General features: G+C 44.9%; 1 protein-coding gene across 1 annotated transcript in view; it reads right to left on the reverse strand.

Moving 5' to 3' along the window:
* The window catches only part of TMEM45A (transmembrane protein 45A), a 33070-nt gene extending 12195 nt beyond the window's left edge, over window positions 1-20875 (reverse strand). The window contains exon 1 of the mRNA XM_073328861.2: window positions 20751-20875. The gene's annotated coding sequence lies outside the window, so the exon portion shown is untranslated. The remainder of the gene's footprint in view (window positions 1-20750) is intronic.
* Between the last annotated feature and the right edge of the window lie 329 nt (window positions 20876-21204).

Raw genomic sequence — 21204 nt, forward strand, 5'->3', positions numbered from 1 at the left:
GGTCAGTGATGAGTTTGAATGGGTTTCCCAGGAGATAGTATCAGAGTGAGTCTACGGCCCATTTCACTGTCAGGCCTTCCTTCTCTATGACACAGTAGGCTCGTTCTCATGGGAACAGCTTGCGGCTCAAATAGAGCACTGGGTTTTCCTCCCCCTTTATTTCCTGAGATAAATCAGCGCCGAGTCCCACATCGGAAGAAACTGTCTGCAAAATGAATTCTTTGGAGAAGTCTGGACTGAATAGGACTGGTTCTGTACAGAGGCGTTCTTTCAATTCTTGAAAGGCCTTTTCACAACCTCGGACCAGTGTGCTTTCTTGGGGCTGTCGTTCGTGACGAGGTCTGTGAGAGGGGCTGCAATCATCGAGAATCTTGGTACAAACCGGCGGTAGTAAACAGCAAGCCCCAAAAAAACTCCTGACCTGTTTCTTGGTGGTAGGTCATGGGGATGTCCTTGAGCGCCTGGAGTTTATCTATAAGGGGCCGGATCTGGCCTTTCCCAAAAATGTATCCCAGATAGATGGTTTCCTCTTTCCCAATTTTACATTTTGCAGGATTTGTTGTTAGTCCAGCCTGTCGCAGGGAATGGAGCAACGCCGCCACTTGGACCAGATATTTTTCCCAGGTTCGGCTGTAGGTGACTACATCATCTAAATAGGCTGCCACGTAGGAGTTATGGGGCTGCAACACCTGGCACTGGAATGTCGTGGGTGCCCTATGGAGTCCAAAGGGCATCGTTCAAAACTGGTACAGACCAAATGGAATGGCAAAAGCATTTTTTTCATGCGATTCTGGTGTGGGCAGGAATTGCCAATACCCCTTTGTTAAGACTAAGGTAGTGATGTACTGAGTTTCACCCAGCCGGTCTAGTAATTCATCCACCCGGGGCATGGGGTAGGCATCAAATTTGGAGATCGCATTAACCTTCCTGAAGTCAATGCAAAACTGGACAGTGCCATCTGGCTTTGGGACTAATAAGACAGGGCTTCGCCACTCGCTGTGGGATTCCTCAATGACCCCAAGCTCCAACATGGTCTGGACTTCCTGTTTTACTGCTTCATGCACTTTCTGGGGAAGTGGCCAGGGGTTCTCCCAGACAATCTGCCCAGGTTCAGTCTGGATGTGATGGTGCGTGAGGTGGGTCCTTCCTGGTAGGGAGGACAACACCATTGGGGAGGCCTTCACTAGGCTCTGCACCTGGGCTCTTTGTTCAGGGCAAAGTTGTTCCCCCACCTGTATAGCCCCTGGGGACAGGGTGTAACGTTCTTGGGGCCCCGGTTCTGGCTCTGGGGAGCACAGGGTGATGAACAGACTTTCTCGTTCTTTCCACGCCTTGAGCAGGTTGATGTGATAGACCTGGGTGGGCTTCCATTTGTCAGGTTGGCTAACCTCATAACTGACTGGTCCGACTTGGTGCACAATTTCATAGGGTCCCTGTCACTTGGCCAGTAGTTTAGACTCAGTGCTCAGGAGTAGAAGGAGGACCCGATCGCCTGGCCTGAAAGTGTGTACCCGCACTCCCTTGTTATAGGAGCATTCCTGGGTTTGTTGAGAGGTGAGGAGGTTTTCTTTAGCCACAGCTCCCACAGTCTCAAGTCTCCCCCTGAGTCTCAACATGTACTGTAGGACATTCTGAGTTCTCAGAGATTGTCCTTCCCACATCTCCCGGACCAGGTTGAGGATTCCCCGTGGCCGTCTCCCATACAGGAGCTCCAATGGGGAGAAGCCTGTAGAGGATTGTGGGACTTCCTGAATGGCAAACAGGAGGGGGGGGGGATCAGCTGATCCCAATGTGGGAGGTCTTCTGACATAAACCTTTTCACCATCTGCTTTAAGGTTAGGTTGAAGCGTTCAACCAGGCCATCCATTTGCGGGTGATAAACGGACGTACGGAGGCTCTTATTCTCAAAAGCTCACAGACCTGTTTCATCAAGTGGGCTGGGAAATTGGTGCCTTGGTCAGTGAGAATCTCCTGGGGAACTCTTACTCGAGCAAAGATTTTCAAAAGTTCCATGGCAATAGTCTTTGAATTGGTGTTACAGAGTGGGATTGCCTCCGGATAGCAAGTTGCAAAATCATCTATCACCAATCGGTGTTTGTATCCAGTGGCATGTTTTTCCAGGGATCGACAAGGTCCATCCCAATTCGTTCGAAGGGGACATCGATGACCGGGAGAGGGACGAGGGGGGCTTTCATCCCCCATTTTGGCCTGACTAGCTGGCATTCCAGGCAGGAGTCACAGAAGTTTTTAACTTCTTGATGTACCCAAGCCAGAAGAAGCAGTCTAAGATCTGAGCCAGAGTTTTCTCCTGTCCAAGGTGGCCTGCGGAAGGGACGGCATGGGCCAATCACATGACTTCTCACCGATGTAGCTGCGGGACAAGGAATTGTGAATGGATTTCGCCCATCCAATGGTCCTTTTCCAGCTGATATAATTGTTTCTTTTTGAGCTCAAGTGGGGGTACTGTGCAGCCCAGTGGGGATCTATGACCTCGCCATTAATCACTCGGAGTTGTTCATATGCATGGGTCAAGGTCTCATCCTCCCTCTGGTCCTTCACAAAATCCATCTCTTGGGTCAGTAACTCCCCTTCCAGGAGCAGGATTTGTAATGTCTCCTGATTGGGCGCATCTTCCGGCAGCAATCCCTCTTGGCAGGAACCCCCCTCTCCGGGGTCCTGCTCCTCCCCTACTCTCGCCAGGGTCACAGGCCGGAGTTCCCCGTCTGCCCTGCTTCCCCTGGGTGCTTCCTTCAGGCTCCAGGGAACAGGCCTACATCCCCTCAATAGGTCAGAAAAGTGCTCCCAATCCCAACCCAATATAACAGGGTAGCTAGGGTTGGGGCTAGCCCTACTACGAGCGGTCTTGTGCTATCCCCTATGGTGTCCTCTACCCAGGCACTGGGATAGGGTTTAATAGCCCCGTGAATGCTCTGCAGGAAGATGGTATCTCTGGGGGCTTCAGAGTTGGGGACCAGGATTTGCCCACACCCCACGTCTACTAGCCCTATTACCTCAGTTCCATTTATTTGTACAGGAACTGTTAATTTTGCTGGGGTGCACTTCTGGGCACGGCTCTCTGCCGTCCATACTTGCCCATAGCTGCACTCCATATCGGGTCATTCCTGATAATGGTGGCCCAGACACCCACAGGAGAAACAGGCCCCCTTGGTTAGCCCTGAGACTGCTGGTCCAGACCAGGTCTCAGGGACTGTCTTCCCCAAGGTGCTTGGCCCCCTCACCCTTCCTGGCCTCTGGGCAGGGTAGTCGCTTGAGGACCCCAGACTTTATGTTCAGGCTGGGGCTGGAGGGCCCGGGGCTTCTCCCAGGCTCCTAGCCCTGGGCTCAAAGGCTGGCTGGGCCCCTGATAAGTGGGGGCTTTGGGAAGCACCCTGTCTAGTTTCTGTCTCCCTGGCTGGCTTCCCCCTTTTGTCGAGGAGCCCCTCTGGAGTCAAGCAATGGCTCGGAAGTGGGAGTTAGAGCCATCTCAGCTGCCAGATAGTTTTCCATCAATCTCACAGTATCAGTAAGTGACTCTGGTCGATGTCTGAGTACCCAGTCCCTACCCCCTTTCAGGAGGATTTGGGCAAACTGCTCCACCAGGATGAGTTCAGCCACCACTACTCCGGTCCGCCCTTCAGGCTTTAGCCATCTCCAACACAGATCTCAGTTTCTGAGTGACAACCCGGGGCTGGGCACCTGGACGGTACCTTTCCCCCCAGAACCTCTGGTGAAGGTCTCCTCAGTAATGTCGAGGTAGTCCAAGACGGCCGTTCTGACCTGGGGGTAGTCTTGGGTGCTCTCTGCATCCAGTCCCAAATATGCGGCCTGCGCCATTCCCATTAGGTAGGGTGCCAGCAGGATGGCCCACTGGTCAGATGGCCATTGCGCAGCCATAGCCACCCACTCAAATGTTGTCAGAAAAGCCTCGGGGTCTTTCTCAGGGCCCATCTTTGTGAGCTCCACGGGTACCGGCGAGGCTCCTAGGCTTGGGCCCAGGTCCCCTAATGGGGACACTCCTGGGACTGCATCAACGCCACAACTTGTTGAACTAACCTTTGCTGTTGTTCCTGTTGTTGGGCCCCTAAGTCCCGAACCAGTTGCTGCTGCTGGGCGGTCATTTGCTGCAGGAGTTGTTGTTGCTGCTGTTGCTGGGCCACGTGCTGTGCTGCTACTGGTTCTCGGGCATCCATTTCAGCAATCGTTCCAACTCCATCGTTGCTGGCCGACCAGCCCACATTGTTCTAAATCAGGCTGCTTGGATGCCTAGGTCAGTCGATCTCCCCTTCTCTCAGGGGTGGGATCAAATATCCGTGTTCTCCACCAGTTGTAATGGTCTCTACTCAGGGTCTGGTTGGGAAGCCTGGCCTAGTGGTCACGGCCACAACCGCAGACTGCCAAGGGAGTTGTGGGGAGGGGAGCCGGACTGGGCCCTCCCCATCTACCGGGCTCTGACCCAGGGCCCTTTTAGCTACCAGTAACCTGGCAACCAAGACTACTTAAGGATGTCCTCCCTGGGCCTCTTCCTCTCATCTCCCCTGCTGGGGTCACCTCAGTCCAGGCCTTCGCCTGATGGGAAAATCCAAATCCCAGGGAAGCAAGAGGGAGTCGCCACTGTCCAAGGCCACAGAATACTTCCCTCTCTGCTTGTCTCTACCGAGGGTCCTCCCTTTCCTCACAGAGGGCCCCTTTGGGCAGCTCCATCAGAGCCTTTAGGTTTCACTCTGCTCTGCGGGAGCTGTGAGCGACAGATCTGCTCACCTTCAGCACTGCTCACCAACTGAGCTAATTCGCTGCCTTTTCATTCCTCCACCAGATGGAGCATTTGCTACAGGTGTGGCGGGGCGGGGCTGGCTAAGCCCAAAATGAGCCCTTAAGTCCTTGTTGCTCAGTGTGGGGTTTGTACACCCCATCACAGTGTGCAACTCCTCCCAACCTGATGTCACCCCACAAATTTTATAAGCACACTCTCCACTCTATTATCCAAGTCATTCATGAAAATATTGAATAGTATTGGACCCAGGACTCACCCCTGCGGAACCCCACCAGATACATCCCTCCAGTTAGACAATGAACCATCAATAACTACTCTTTGAGTATGGTCTTTCAACCAGTTGTGCACCCACCTTATAGTAATTTCATCCAGACCACATTTCCCGAGTTTGCTTATGGATAAGGCTACGATTTAATTTAGTCATGGGTATTTTTAGTAAGTCATAGACAGGTCACAGGCAATAACCAAAAATTCAGGGCCTGTGACCTATCCATGACATATACTATAAATACTCCTGACTAAATCTTGGGGCGGTGGGGGGGTGCTGCTGCAGGGGGGGAAAAGGCGCCCCAGGGAAGCTGCTGCTGGGACGGCCCCTAGAGCCAGCTGTCCAGGGCCGCCTGAGCAGCAGCCGATGCGGCTGCCTCTGGGGCTGCTCCAGCAGCAGCCGCCGACGCGGCTAGCTGTGGGGACATCCTGGCGGCTGGCTGCAGATTTGCTCCAGCAGCAGCTGGTGCAGCTCGCCCCGAGGCCACCAGAGCAGCAGTCAGTGCAGCAGGCTGCGGGTTCACTCCAGCAGCGGCCAGCTGATTGGGCGGCCCTGGGGTCAGGCACACTGCAGAAGTCATGGAGGTTGCAGAAAGTCATGGAATAAGTGACTTTCACGACCTCCGTGACAGACACAGAGCCCTACTTATGGAGAATGTCATGTAGGACTGTGTCAAAAGCCTTAGGAAAATCAAGATATATGATGGCTACTGCTTTCCCCCATCCACTAGGCCAATAAACCTGCCAAAGAAGGAAATTAGGTTGGTTTGGCATGATTTGTTCTTGACAAATCCATGCTGGCTATTCCTTATAACCCTATTATTCTTCTGGTCTTCTGGGACCTCACCTGTCTTCCAGGAGTTCTCAAATATAATTGCTAATGGTTCCAAGATTGCTTCAGCTAGTTCATGAAGTACTGTCGGATGAACTGGAGATGAAGATGCCTTAGCAGTAAAAGTGTGTTTTACCCCATGTTTCTGATACATTAAGCAGAGATGAAGCTTTCAAAGTCAATGAGCATCATGCTGCTGATCACCTACACACAGTTCTGAAAATGTGCTCCCATGGGGCTACTTTGGAGTTGATAACAAGTGTGGCAATACCTGTAATACTGATCCTAGGTCAAGGATAACTGTGGCACAGAGGTGGAAGCCCATATTTTTAGACAGGATCACAGGTTTTGGGTGCCTATTAGACCTTGAGCCACATTTTCAGAGGTGCTGAGTATCTGTAGCTCCCTTTTAAATTCAGTTGGAATGAGAGATGCTATATGCTTATGAAATTGAGGCCCAAGGTGCCTCAAGTTGGACAGGGAAAAGCACTAGACATTCCTGAAATGTTTGGCCTAACTGACTTACCCAAGGCGACCATGAGAGCATCAGTGTCAGAATTAGAACTCAAGCACTCATCTCCCAGTCCTGGGCTCAGACTGCTCCTCTCCATGAGTCAGTTACTTCTGTGAGTCCATACCCATGTCCCAGCATGTAAGTTTCCAGTTGAAGGGGGTGGGGAAGTTTGTTGTCTTCCTTTTCTCTTTTTTCAAAACATGTACTTTGCATTAAAAAAATTCTCTCCCCCAATTACAATTTAGGTACAAGAAAGATCTGCAATCCAGCAGCACCACCTTTGTGCAGAAGAAAATAATTCATTCCCTGCTCAGATCACATAGCTGTATCTATCACCTAACCCTTTTAGTGCCTCCAATCCATCAACTCCTCATCCTTCAGTGATGGCCCCTCACTCCAAGTCTCCTCAACTCTTCAGTCCACCTTCACCCAACCCTGCCGCATCTGCTCCTGTTCCCATATAGCCACATCATCTCTGGAAGAAATCCAGGGACAACACAGACTTATTCCACTACAAGCTTCTTCTCTTCCATTAGCTCTCATTGTCAGAGCAGCTGCTGCTCTGCAGATATAGGATGTCAATCAATTTGCCAGTTTGGAACCTTTCATTAAGCACTAAATTATCATAGGAAACAAAAATGTAAAGAGCAAGTTCAACTTTGTGATTTCACGGGATATTATTGGTTTTTTATATATATTTTATTTTATTTAGAAGGAGCATGGCTCTACAATCTGATTAGTTCTACAATTTGATGATCACTTGGACCTTCACAGAATAACTTATTTCCAAGTGCCACAAAATGCTAACTTGCAGTTCTTCACAATACCTGCATTAGGCACACTGGTTTGGGTCTCGGGCTAGCAATTTCAGTTCCCTATTCCCTCCCTGAAGAAATAAGTCTTCCTACTTGCCTCTAATCCAACGAAAGTCACTTCACTGAACAGTCTCTGTGGCATTATAAATACCTCTTGCTCAACCATAAATCACACAGGCCACGAAAAGGAGAAACAATATACTAAGCCATGTTGGCCACTATAATCCTCTGACTCCTTAGAATTCCATGCATGCTCACACACCAAGCATTGCTGGTGCACATGCTAGCAAGATGCCAAGAGAAGAGAAGGCTTTGTTATCTCAGCTGATGACTTTGAAGTCAAAGCCCACCTTGGGAGAAGTAATATGACAGAACAGATAATTTGGACAGTATTAGAATCAGTTTTATGAACCACAGAATTCCCTTGCAGCCAATTTACAATATTATGAGTGTTTCAGAGGCATGGATCTAATAAGACAGTGCAGCTGTCAAGAGAGCTCATTTAAAAAATAAAATGTGACAAGTAGCTGTAATACACCAAAGACCTCCTGTATAGTTAACACTGCATGTGCCACTTTAACAGTTAGTCTGTAAAGTGCTCTGAAGCAAAGGCATTACATTTTATATGTCCACTTTCAGGTTCTTTCTGAAAGGAAAGACAAAAACAACGGAACTGCAACCATTTAAAAAAATATGAGCATATACAACACGAGCCATTAGGAAACTGACTAATCTTGACATGTTCTGAACTTTCAGTCCAGGCTATTTTTTAGGGTCTAAGGGGAGACTTTAGGAAGCACTGTTTTTGGAGGAGGAAGTACCTCCATCTACTGAGAGGTGATTCCATCTTATTTCTAACCAGAAATCATAATTCTCTATTTGCAGTATCACAACTAATTACTGTAGAGTCTGACACCAGCGAGAGCATTAAGATGTCAAGTGCGGAATACTTAATTTTGCAGGGTACACGCACCTTAGAATAAGCAGCCGGAACACATACACTCTTCAGAATGAAGACCCAATTTTCATGCAACTATCTCTGATCAGACACATTCATGATATGACAGGCAAAGGTGCCTCTAACTAGTTGTTATTTTTCCTAGGAGGTATCGGTAGCTCTTAAAACAGTTTTATCAGGGCAAATATAGCATCTTAAAACAAAAAGATATTATGTCAGGTTGCAAAATTAAGATTTTTTCAAATTTAAGATAAGTAGAAAGGTTTAAAAACCTGTGTTTGGATTTAAAGATTCCCCTGCAGCCTGTGAAACCTAAACATTACAGCATCATACAGTACATGAGAACGAGAATGTAAAACTGATCTGTATATTCATTGTTCAAGTTGAATGAAGTTTGCATGTAGATACTCCAGTGGTGCCAGCCTTGGTGTCCCCTCCAGCCACTTCTCCCACAAGCATCTGCTCTTCCCAACCCACCCCCATGATAACCTCTTTTCATAGAACACTCGCCTGACATTGGCCTGCAAAGCTGCTACTCTCCCCATTTAAATCTCTGAAAACTTAATTCTGTGATAAGCAATACAAACACACACTACGTGGAGCAGGGCTTTGGAGCGGAGCCCGGAGCTGGAGCGCAGAGCAGTGGAGCTGCAGGTTTGTGCCCGGAGCTGGAACAGAGCTGGAGCACAGAAAATCTTGGCTGCTCCACTGTTCCGGTTTTTTTTTTTTTTCCCATTTTCAATCCAAAATGAATGATATTTAGCAAGAAAGTCCTGAAGATGCCAAAAAGTTTCAGATTGTATAAAAACTGATATCAACATCTACTTTAGCACTTTACGTAATATATCACAGTTATTCTCACTTCGGCTGAAATCAAGATTTGATGTACAGATACAAAATTACAAAGTTTTTTGGAGATATGTTTTATTAAAGAATCAGATAATTATGAGACACCCAGCAACGCTGCAGACTGCTCCCACCCTTGTGTCAAGGTTAGGCGAGAACGTACTCGTGTAGATTAGTTAGATAGTTAGATACTTCTTTCTGAAGGGTTGATCAACGAGACGCGCTGAGTACTGCGATTACAGAAAAGTGTGACGCAAGATGCAACATTTAAGATATCACAAACAGGTATATTGCAAAAAAATGTTTTTCTTTATTGATATATTAAGGTATCACAAAAGATATTAACCACTTAAGCTCATTTCTCACACAGGATCCCGTTACCGGTACAATTGTTCATTTGTACATGCTCCCATATCACTCTGGCGGACTTATTTTATATGTCATCTGTTCAATGGTCTTTTGGTAGCGTTGTTTGTCATTTTAAATTTACTGAAAAAGTTGTGTGCAGCAGGTATATAAATATACAGTAAACATTTTTACATAAATTAGGAGTGATTTTTGTGATATATCCAGAGTGATTGGAAAATGTCCAGCACAACTTTGGGGGTGAATCCTTAGGTCATTTTAAGAAAAAACGTTTCTTCCTAAGGTGATGAAAAGTTAATTTCTGATTAATATCTCAAAAACACTTCAATAAAGTAATGAAATTATGCCTGTGTCTTAGCGTTAGTATGTGCTACCATATTACATTATCCAAAATTATTAAAACCATAGGCATCCCGATCTGGTGGTTGGTCATTTTTATTTCATATTTCAAGAAAGGCTTGTCGTCGACTGCCCCTGGTTACGAGCAGTACTATTATGTTCCATAATAAGTTAATAATTTTTTATTATTTATTATTACGTTTTAAATTTATGGTTCCAAAGTTGAAAAATAAGTAATAAGTAAAATTGTTTGTATCATTCTAAGCATCTAAGCAGATTAAAATTTTTAAACAGTTTTCTCAGAAACGGTTAATTATACAAAATAAATTAAGAGTACCATTTTAATGCATGTTTTAGCATTAAATCATATTCCAGGGTCGTATCTGTTAAACAGTCGAAGATTTAAAAAATGTTAAATAAACTTGGCCTAGTCCCCCCAGTTCATAGCGCCTGTAGTTTAAATAATTTTATTTGAATGCTGTTGTATGATAGAACGTTGGAAATAAACTTTAACAGGAAAGCGGATTCAAATTGCAAGCACAGTCCTTTTAGTAAAGACAGCAAATTTTTGGAAATATGTTTTTCCTTCAACAGTCTGGAAACATTATACAAGATAGAACCTGTTATTTGCTCTATCTTGTATAATCTATTCAGGCTGATGAAGCAAAAACATATTTCCAAAAATTTCCTCTCTTTACTAAAAGGACTGTACTTGCAATTTGAATCTGCTTTCCTGTTAAAGTTTATTTTCTTGTAACATGTAGCCTCGTTACTTCCCAACAATTAATGTTGCAGAATAGCGATAGCACGGACTAATGCTAGGGCACATACCAAATTTCATTGATATATGTATATTAAAGCATTTTTGAGATATTAATTAAAAACTTGGAAAATATTTCGAATATTTTTACCACAAAATTTCATAAGAAAAACTAACTTGCAATTTATAAATAAAAATTTATATTATGTATATTAAAATACTTCTTACTTCATTAAAATGGCAAGAAATGTTAAAATATTAAAATATACTTTAATAATAATTTTGTGTAAAAAGAAAATGCGATCATTTTTGTCCAGAAAATCCAAAATAAATTCAAAGTACCTTAAGTGGTTAAGATATCACAAGCAGGTACATTATAAAAAAATGTAATGCTTTTGTTCATTGCTTTTTGAAGATGATAACAAGAAACATTTGGATGCGGTAACAGCACAAGAAGATTTGGCCATGGCTTCAACAAAAAAATCAAATCTGCCCCCATGATTGATAGCTGATTTACGGAAAAGGATCTCAACAAAGTCTTTACTTTTGAATTTGAAAAGCCCAAATTTTGGCTTTTGGGAAAAGCAAAGAGGAAATTGGCAATGTGCAAGGTGGAAAAGGAAGTGAATGGCAAGCTCAAACCATGTAGCTTCAAGTTAAGTGAAGCAAGTGCCATGAAAAGTTTCAACCTTTGGCGGCAGGTAAAACGTAACCATCCTGAAAACTATGCAGCTCTGGTTACAAAAAAGGACCCGGAAGATTAGGAAAAACAGAAAGCTGACACACCTAAATGAGGTTCATCTGGCTCTTTGAAAACTCCTGGAGAAAAGATAGGTTGTGGAGCTTCATCTGAAAAGAAACCCAAAATTGAGCAAACAAAACTTGACCTGAAGTCCTCAAAGATTACAGTCACCATGGATGCCAATACTTTCCGTGCTGGGCTGATGGAAATGGTTTGCTTGAGTTCAACACCGCTCACTACCTTCCGGCTAAAGAACAAATGATTCCAAAAAACTGCAGGTGAAATGGGTCGGCAGCTTGGCATTTCGATGGGGCACGATGCGGTTCGTCATTTAGTTGTCAGCACAGCTGAGTCTGGTCGCGAAGAGCTCAAGGAAGCTTTGGAGCAAAAATTGTGCTACCTGAAAATGGATGCGGCAACGCGTGGAAACAGAAGTTTCCTTGTAATCAATGCTCAGTACTATGAAGAAGGAAAAGACAAAGCTGTGGTAAAAACCTTGGACATAATCAACACTGAAGGGAGTCACAATTCTTCATACATGAAAAGTCAAGTAAAAGCTATTTTAGGAAAATTTGGGATCAATGAAATGCAAGTGCTGAACATCTGCGTTGACAATGCAGCAAACATGACGTGTGCCATCAAAAATTTCAGCTAGGACAATGAAACCATTTCTACCTCTGAGCACAGCGATGTGGACAGAACTGAAGCTATTTTGCCTGATGAAGGAACTAAAGGAATGGATAAAATTGAACTCAACATGGATGCTGCTGCGCAATGGGTTAATGACCGTAGCCTCATACTTCCAACATGGCTTCATGAGGACGACTCAAAAGTCCAACTGATGAGGTGTGGTATTCACACTCTTCAGTTGGCAATCTGGGATGGACTGAACAAAGAACATGCGAAGAAATTTCTGGCAAAAATTAGACAAGTCGTTGTCAAACTACGAACCCCAAGTATTCGAAGAGTTCTGCTTGATCCACATGGGCTAACTCAATCATTGGATACTGTGACTCACTGGGGTTCAACATTTGCAATGACTGATCGGCTTCTCATTTTTCAATCTTACTGTGAACAAGTGTCTGCTGCGGGAACAAGAGAACACAAGTTAACAAAAGCTGAATGGGACGAAGTGAAGAACCTGCGAGACCTCTTGGCAAAGCCAAACCAAACAACTGTGAATCTTCAAGCTGCCAATGTAACCCCAGGAGTTTTAATGAAGGAATGGCGAAAACTGTCCAAATTCTTGCAAGAAAATGGTGGACAAATTGCAGAAGGAACTCTATCCTCCATGCAGAAATGCAAAGAGAAGCTTTTTTAACAATATTCATTTCCTTGATGGAGTTTATGTTGACCCACAGTATCGGATTCTTCTTACCTCAAGGGAAATACCAAAGGCAAAGGAAGGGCTCCTTGATATTGCTCAATGATTCAAAAAACAAAATCCATTGCTACATTTGAACTCGGTTGAAGAAAATGAAACACAACAAAAGGAGTCATCAACAATCGAATTTGCGGTTTCAGAAAGTTCACATCCTTCAGAAATAGCAGGCTGTTCTCAAATTTCTGTCTCCACTCTGAACTTGTTCGAGCGTCCATCCCTGAGACGTCTTCAACCATCACTGGGAAATGGAGATAATTCAAGCACCAATTCTTCAGAAGATGATGCCTTCGACAAGGAATTGGATAAATAAGAAAGACGCCGGCGAGTTTCTGCGATTCATAATTGTAATGAAGCATTATTCAAGATTGTGAGGCGATGGAGTCTATTGGTAGGCTAAAAGTTAAGTCTGTTTTTGAGGTCATTCACAGCTACCCACACCGCATTCAGGCTGCCTGTAGAATTCCTTCGAGCATGCCAACAACTCAAGCTTGTGTAGAGCGACTGCTTTTTGCTTTAAAGTTAATTTTAAATGATTTGCAGCAGACTATGAAAGACGACTTGATTGCTTCAATAATTTTTTAGAGAATAAATTATGAATGATTCTAGTTTGCATCATTGTTGATGAAATTTAAATTGTTTTAAAAGTCTTAATAAAAATAATGTTTTTTCAAAATTACAGTATGCACTTTTTTATTTAGTTAAAAACTAATTTGAGTCGGAGCACCAGAGCGGAGTCGGAGCGGAGCTGGAGCAGTCACTATTGGTGCTGGAGCGGAGCTGGAGTGGAGCAATTCAGAAATTTGATTGCTCCAAATCCCTGATATGGGCTTGTATAAACTGAGTACCCATGTAACCTCATTACAATAAACCTTGGCTTCCTCACCACATCCCTCGCTTCGGTCTGTCATCCTAGAGGTTGTGGTCTATCTACAATTTAGATTGTGTTATGAAGCAGGAGCCATTTTTGAAGCACTTAGTACATTTATGGGCTATAATAAACAATATAATGACTGTTCTTATCTCCAGGTTCACCAGATGATTCATTCCAATTTATACTTGCACACTTAGTATTTTACAAACTTTTTACCATCAGCTCCAGTATGCTTGCTCCAGGATTGGCCAACACATGATGCTGCAGGGAAAGATGAAAAGTCAACATGGGAAACTTATGAGCAGAAGTGGAAAAAAGAAATTCCTTCCTGAACCACACTACAGTCAATAACACATAGAGCATGAGATGTCATTACTTTGTCAATACTTGGGATTTAGCAATCTGTGTCCAGCATCTGGAGAAGACAAAGAAAGCTATGATTTACACCATTTCTTCTTATTCCTGTTTCAAGCAAAATTAACTCATCCTGTACAATTGGCAGCTTTCCTCATCTACATTTCAGGTTTCCCTGGGCAGCAGCTATACTGGTTGCTGGCTGCTACTGCTGAATCAGGACTAACCTCAGAGATAGACAGGGCCATAGCCTGTTTGACTGTTCTTGTCAACATTCTCAAAGATGGCCCTGCCGCACCACAGGCTATATCAGCTGGCCGTGAACCAGGCTAAAAGCAGAGTGAGCAGCAGGTGATGCTCATGCCATTTGATTACTGTCACCTTCTGCTGCTAAAAGCAAATGAGGTTAGGAACAGGAGAGAAGGGAGACACCTAAGCCACCCCAAATGCATTCTAGACTCCTCATGGAAGACTGCACTGCAGTGTTGCTAACTCTTGTGATTACAGAACAAGTCTCACAATACTTAGTGTTTTTCTTAAAGCCCCAGCTTCCAAACTCATGTGAGAATCTCAGCTTTCATTTAGAAAACATTTCTAACTTTCATGGCTGTGGAGAAAAGCTGAAAAACATGAACGCTAACAGCTCAGAAAACAGAAGACAAATAAAAAGACCAAAAATGTATGTTTGAGTCTCATAATTTTGAGGGGCCTGACCCATGAGTTTTGAATGCTTGAGGCTGGTGATACTGCCCTGTTATTATTTATTTGTATTATGGTAGCTCCTGTGAGTTCCTGCCATGGACCAGGACCCCATTATGCTAGGTACTGAACCAACACGGTGTAATGGGAGAGCAGGAGACTGCCATATGGCTAATTGCCATCAGGCCAGCTGCATCCAGCAAAACACTTGGGCTGAGAAGAGCAGGAGCACTCATGTGAGCTGAGGCTAGGCCCAGTGGCATAGCCTGTTCCCCTCCCTCTTCCATGAGACTCGTGTTTTTCTGCTGTTGGAAGTCTTCTCCTCAAGATAAGGCCTGTGAGAGACAGTGTGCTCAGCGTGCTGACCCTCATGTAGCTGAATAAGCATACTGCCCCTGGCAGGCACTACTGTGAGGAGATGCAAAAAGCCATATGGGGCAGGGAAGAGAGCTGGAGGAAGAAGGCCTGGGCACACCACACAAACAGTATTGTTAAGTCTGAAAACCTGACCTGTAAGTAAGCCCAATGCACCCCAGGCATATGAACCCCAGAAGCAGGGATATTCCCTGTTTAACAGAGCACCTTGGACATTGTAGTGACTACATGGGCATTTGGTAATGATAGTAACATTAGTAGGAAATGAAAAATCCTCCAAAATGATGGCTAGAGCATAAGAGGACTCAATGCTGCAGCCCTTCTTCAGGCAGAAACCCTACTGAAGACAGTAAGAATGCTACCCACAGAGTAGCCACAGGATAAGGTCTTAATAGATTAACTAAATCAATGGCTACAAGTAATAGGCCAAATGTTCCTCCAAGATACAGCCAAGCATCATCACTGACTTCAACAGACCCCAATTTTAGACGTGTCTTGACTCTGAGCCCCTGTAGAGAAAGCAACAGGCACAACAATATGGGGAAATACAAAGTTATAAGATGTCCTAGTCCAGGCTTAGCCTAGTTAAAAAGTTAGTGCTGAAGAAGTGAGGTGAAAAGAATTACAAAGGCTCAGCAATGTGAATGAAGTGTTAACCCACTTCCTGAACTGGAGAAAAGAGTGACCAAGAATCAGCCTGGCACTCCGATTAACAAGTGAACATATTGTTATGATCATACCTACAGCTTTTTTTTCTTTTCCATTGGGAAGAAAGGTGGAGCTGGACTCTTAAGCATGGCCTGTACTGTACCCTGCCCTGTAGTAAAGAATGGGCATACCACTCATTTCTTTGCACAGTACAAACTAAGAGCTTTTAATGGAAACTGCTTACTTATGTGTGGAAAGTCTGCCAAGCAAATTACCAAGGCCACAAGAGTTTTGCCCAGTCCAGTGAGCATCTAGGAAGGGAGGAGGATAATAATCTCTATTGCTCTCTGCTATAACTAAATACGGTATGGCTCTGTGGTGACTAAGGAGCAGAAGATAGGCCATCCTATCCTGTTCCCACTGGCATCAATAGGAGTTTTGCCATTGACAAATCCTGGTTCAACAGTGTCTTAAGACTAATGAACTGGAGAAAGCCTTTAAATCTTTTGATGCTACTGCTCTGGCCACTTGCTGCTGTAAATGAAAAAAGGGATAGTCACAGAAAGGTACAATATTCAAGAGAAGATAGAAAACAGCCAACAGTAAGTCAAAAATAAGGTTTATCCAAAGATAGCTTCAATCATTCACTCCATTTTACTATTCTATCCCTACAGTAATTCTCCTTGTTTCCACCCATATTCTCCACAGACCAAAAATATCTCTAATATTAACCTACTCCACCCACAGAGGATAAATATGGGGAAAGCCTACCTAAGTAATGCTGAATGTTGTAAGACATTTGAATTAGAGCAGGGCGAAAAATGGATTTTTCAGTTCGCTGGCAATTCCAAAGAATTGAAAAAAGTTTCATTTGGGTCAAACTGAAAACAACTTCTTTTTAATATTTTCAGCAAATTATGAAGTAAAACAAAAACTGAGTTGGCTCAGAATCAAATGTTTCATTTTGACGTTACTGAAACATTTTGATTTTTCAGTCCGGTCAAAACTATTCATTCAGTGAACTCGACACATTGACTAGTTTCAGGTCAACCAAAACTATGTTTTTCAGCAAATAAACTATTCACTGACAAAATTTCATCCAGCTCTAATTTGAATTAGAAAAGGTGATTTTAGTGTGAATGATCAATCTGTCCTCAAAAGCAACACCAACACATTTCTGTTTACAATCGTGACCTACTTATGGTAACTTTCAAACTACAGTGTGTGCCATTATTCAACAGATGAACAAAAACAGTTACATAAGATCATAATACTATCAGAATAAAGTTATAACACCGGACAAAACACAAGTAGCAGGTGTGCAAATACAAAATGATCACTCAAACTCTGATTTAAAAATGCAGAGGTATAAAATGCTTTAAAACTTTAACTTCTTGCACATTTCAGTTGCCAACTGCTGAAAATTCTAAAAACTGCCTACTAAACAGGTAAAAAAATATTTGAAATATGCAATTCAGTGAACATATACAAAAAGAAAAGGAGGACTTGTGGCACCTTAGAGACTAACAAATTTATAATTTTAAATGTTAGTCTCTAAGGTGCCACAAGTCCTCCTTTTCTTTTTGCGGATACAGACTAACAGGGCTGCTACTCTGAAACCTGAATGTATACAGTTATAGAACTATCAGAGGAGGAGAATGAGTGATTTCTGAAAACTGGAATAACACGGAGCACTCAGAGATTTTAAACAAAATAAAGTAAAATAGGGAGCCTGGTAGTTTGAGAGTTTCTAACATTTAATAAGTGATGGTTATTAAATTCCAATTCAATTCTTTCAGCTAGAAACTGAAGACGAAACACAGATTTCTCTCAACCTGAAAGACCCAAGAATGAGGGAGAAAGGTAAACAGTGCCAGCCACTTAAAACTAAGTAGGATTTGTTTCACTCACATCCATAATATTTTCAGCAGCCTCCATTTCATGATTCAGAATTGCTGAAGTAAATGATTTATAGTAACTGAAGTAAGAAGTGACCCATGCTTTGAATGGAATAGTTCAGAATATTTATGGGTTTAAAATGAAGCGCATTATTATAGAATCCCATAACAAAGTAAGAGATATGTAGTATCTGAAAGTACTCTAGACTGAGTGTCAGTACCGCTTGCCTATAACAGACACATTGCACAGGTCACAAATGAGGGTACTCTGCTATCCCTCAGTTCTCCACCGGACCACCGGACCAGGGGGATGAGGTAGATGAGGCTTTCTTCCGGCAGCTCACGGAAGCTACTAGATCGCATGCCCTGATTCTCATGGGTGACTTTAATTTTCCTAATATCTGCTGGGAGAGCAATACAGCGGTGCATAGACAATCCAGGAAGTTTTTGGAAAGCGTAGGGGACAATTTCCTGGCGCAAGTCCTAGAGGAGCCAACTAGGGGGGGCACTTTTCTTGACCTGCTGCTCACAAACCGGGTAGAATTAGTGGGGGAAGCAAAAGTGGATGGGAATCTGGGAGGCAGTGACCATGAGTTGGTTGAGTTCAGGATCCTGACGCAGGGAAGAAAGGTAAGCAGCAGGATACGGACCCTGGACTTCAGGAAAGCAGACTTCGACTCCCTCAGGGAACGGATGGCCAGGATCCCCTGGGGGACTAACTTGAAGGGGAAAGGAGTCCAGGAGAGCTGGCTGTATTTCAAGGAATCCCTGTTGAGGTTACAGGGACAAACCATCCCAATGAGTCGAAAGAATAGTAAATATGGCAGGCGACCAGCTTGGCTTAATGGTGAAATCCTAGCGGATCTTAAACATAAAAAAGAAGCTTACAAGAAGTGGAAGGTGGGACTTATGACCAGGGAAGAGTATAAAAATATTGCTCGGGCATGTAGGAATGATATCAGGAGGGCCAAATCGCACCTGGAACTGCAGCTAGCCAGAGATGTTAAGAGTAACAAAAAGGGTTTCTTCAGGTATGTTGGCAACAAGAAGAAAGCCAAGGAATGTGTGGGCCCCTTACTGAATGAGGGAGGCAACCTAGTGACAGAGGATGTGGAAAAAGCTAATGTACTCAATGCTTTTTTTGCCTCTGTTTTCACTAACAAGGTCAGCTCCCAGACTGCTGCGCTGGGCATCACAAAATGGGGAAGAGATGGCCAGCCCTCTGTGGAGATAGAGGTGGTTAGGGACTATTTAGAAAAGCTGGACGTGCACAAGTCCATGGGGCCGGACGGGTTGCATCCGAGAGTGCTGAAGGAATTGGCGACTGTGATTGCAGAGCCATTGGCCATTATCTTTGAAAACTCATGGTGATCGGGGGAGGTCCCGGATGACTGGAAAAAGGCTAATGTAGTGCCAATCTTGAAAAAAGGGAAGAAGGAGGATCCTGGGAACTACAGGCCAGTCAGCCTCTCCTCAGTCCCTGGAAAAATCATGGAGCAGGTCCTCAAAGAATCAATCCTGAAGCACTTGCATGAGAGGAAAGTGATCAGGAACAGCCAGCATGGATTCACCAAGGGAAGGTCATGCCTGACTAATCTAATCGCCTTCTATGATGAGATTACTGGTTCTGTGGATGAAGGGAAAGCAGTGGACGTATTGTTTCTTGACTTTAGCAAAGCTTTTGACACGGTCTCCCACAGTATTCTTGTCAGCAAGTTAAGGAAGTATGGGCTGGATGAGTGCACTATAAGGTGGGTAGAAAGCTGGCTAGATTGTCGGGCTCAATGGGTAGTGATCAATGGCTCCATGTCTAGTTGGCAGCCGGTATCAAGTGGAGTGCCCCAAGGGTCGGTCCTGGGGCCGGTTTTGTTCAATATCTTCATAAATGATCTGGAGGATGGTGTGGATTGCACTCTCAGCAAATTTGCGGATGATACTAAACTGGGAGGAGTGGTAGATACGCTGGAGGGGAGGGATAGGATACAGAAGGACCTAGACAAATTGGAGGATTGGGCCAAAAGAAATCTGATGAGGTTCAATAAGGATAAGTGCAGGGTCCTGCACTTAGGACGGAAGAACCCAATGCACCGCTACAGACTAGGGACCGAATGGCTAGGCAGCAGTTCTGCGGAAAAGGACCTAGGGGTGACAGTGGACGAGAAGCTGGATATGAGTCAGCAGCGTGCCCTTGTTGCCAAGAAGGCCAATGGCATTTTGGGATGTATAAGTAGGGGCATAGCGAGCAGATCGAGGGACGTGATCGTTCCCCTCTATTCGACATTGGTGAGGCCTCATCTGGAGTACTGTGTCCAGTTTTGGGCCCCACACTTCAAGAAGGATGTGGAGAAATTGGAGAGAGTCCAGCGAAGGGCAACAAAAATGATTGGGCGTCTAGAACACATGACTTATGAGGAGAGGCTGAGGGAGCTGGGATTGTTTAGCCTGCAGAAGAGAAGAATGAGGGGGGATTTGATAGCTGCTTTCAACTACCTGAAAGGGGGTTCCAAAGAGGATGGCTCTAGACTGTTCTCAATGGTAGCAGATGACAGAACGAGGAGTAATGGTCTCAAGTTGCAAGTGGGGGAGGTTTAGATTGGATATTAGGAAAAACTTTTTCACTAAGAGGGTGGTGAAACACTGGAATGCGTTACCTAGGGAGGTGGTAGAATCTCCTTCCTTAGAGGTTTTTAAGGTCAGGCTTGACAAAGCCCTGGCTGGGATGACTTAACTGGGAATTGGTCCTGCTTCGAGCAGGGGGTTGGACTAGATGACCTTCTGGGGTCCCTTCCAACCCTGATATTCTATGATTCTATGATTCTCCGGCTATGCACTTCTCATTTTTCAGCAGAGGATCTCAACAAAAGTTAAGGATGTCGATTAGTCCTCAGAGCAACTACCCAGAGCCAGGAATAGTACCCAAGAATCTAGGAAACAAAACTCCTAGTCCTTTGCTCTAACCACTAGTCCACACTAGTCTGATTAATCAGGGGTGGCTTGTTTGAAAGTGTTTGTACAAGCGAGAGAATGCAAGACACTAGTCTAGAGTAAGGAAGGCAGTGTTTGAGAGCACACGTTGCTGGATGCAACCCTCCTCCTCGAAGGAAATGCTGCCCACCCAGCAGACAGCACACCAGGATTTAAAAGCAAATAATTTGGGGGATGCAGGAAGGGAACACCTTTACCGCCGCTCAAATGCTTTTAAATCGGAGCTCTCGTGCAGGGGCCGGCGGCATCTGCTTTGAGGCACGGACCGATTTCTTCCCTCCCCACAGCCGGTACAAAGTTTTAACATATATTAAGCAACCCCTTACCTATCTTGGTCTGTTTCTTTGCAATTTCTTCCTCCCGCTTTCTTGCCCGTTTAAACTTGAACTGAGACCAATCTGCGGCTGGTGCCTTGCTCTTCAGCCACCTTTACCGTCCAGCTGTGCGCCGAGTCCCCGCCGCCTCCCATCTCCGAGTGGGAGTGAAACATTAACACCCCCTTGCCCCGCGTCCTCTTCGCAGCCCGTAGAGAACGCCTCAAATTGTCGTCTGCAGAGGATGCGGGCCCCGCCGCAGCTGCCCAGCTGTCCCTCAGCTGGCTGCACCGCTGGGCGCTAAAGTCCAGCGCCGCCTGTCTGCACCGCCCCCCGATTGCCTTTCATTGGGAGCGCTGCCTTCTCGGCGCCTTCCCATGGGCTCCCGGCGCCGTCAGTCTCTGGGCTCCCGGGCCGGCGTGCAGCACTCAGGCCAGCCGCCCTCTGCAGGGGGAGGGCGGGGACG

The sequence above is a fragment of the Lepidochelys kempii genome, chromosome 1 (genome assembly GCF_965140285.1).
Source record: "Lepidochelys kempii isolate rLepKem1 chromosome 1, rLepKem1.hap1, whole genome shotgun sequence".
Classification (NCBI taxonomy): Eukaryota; Metazoa; Chordata; order Testudines; family Cheloniidae; genus Lepidochelys; species Lepidochelys kempii.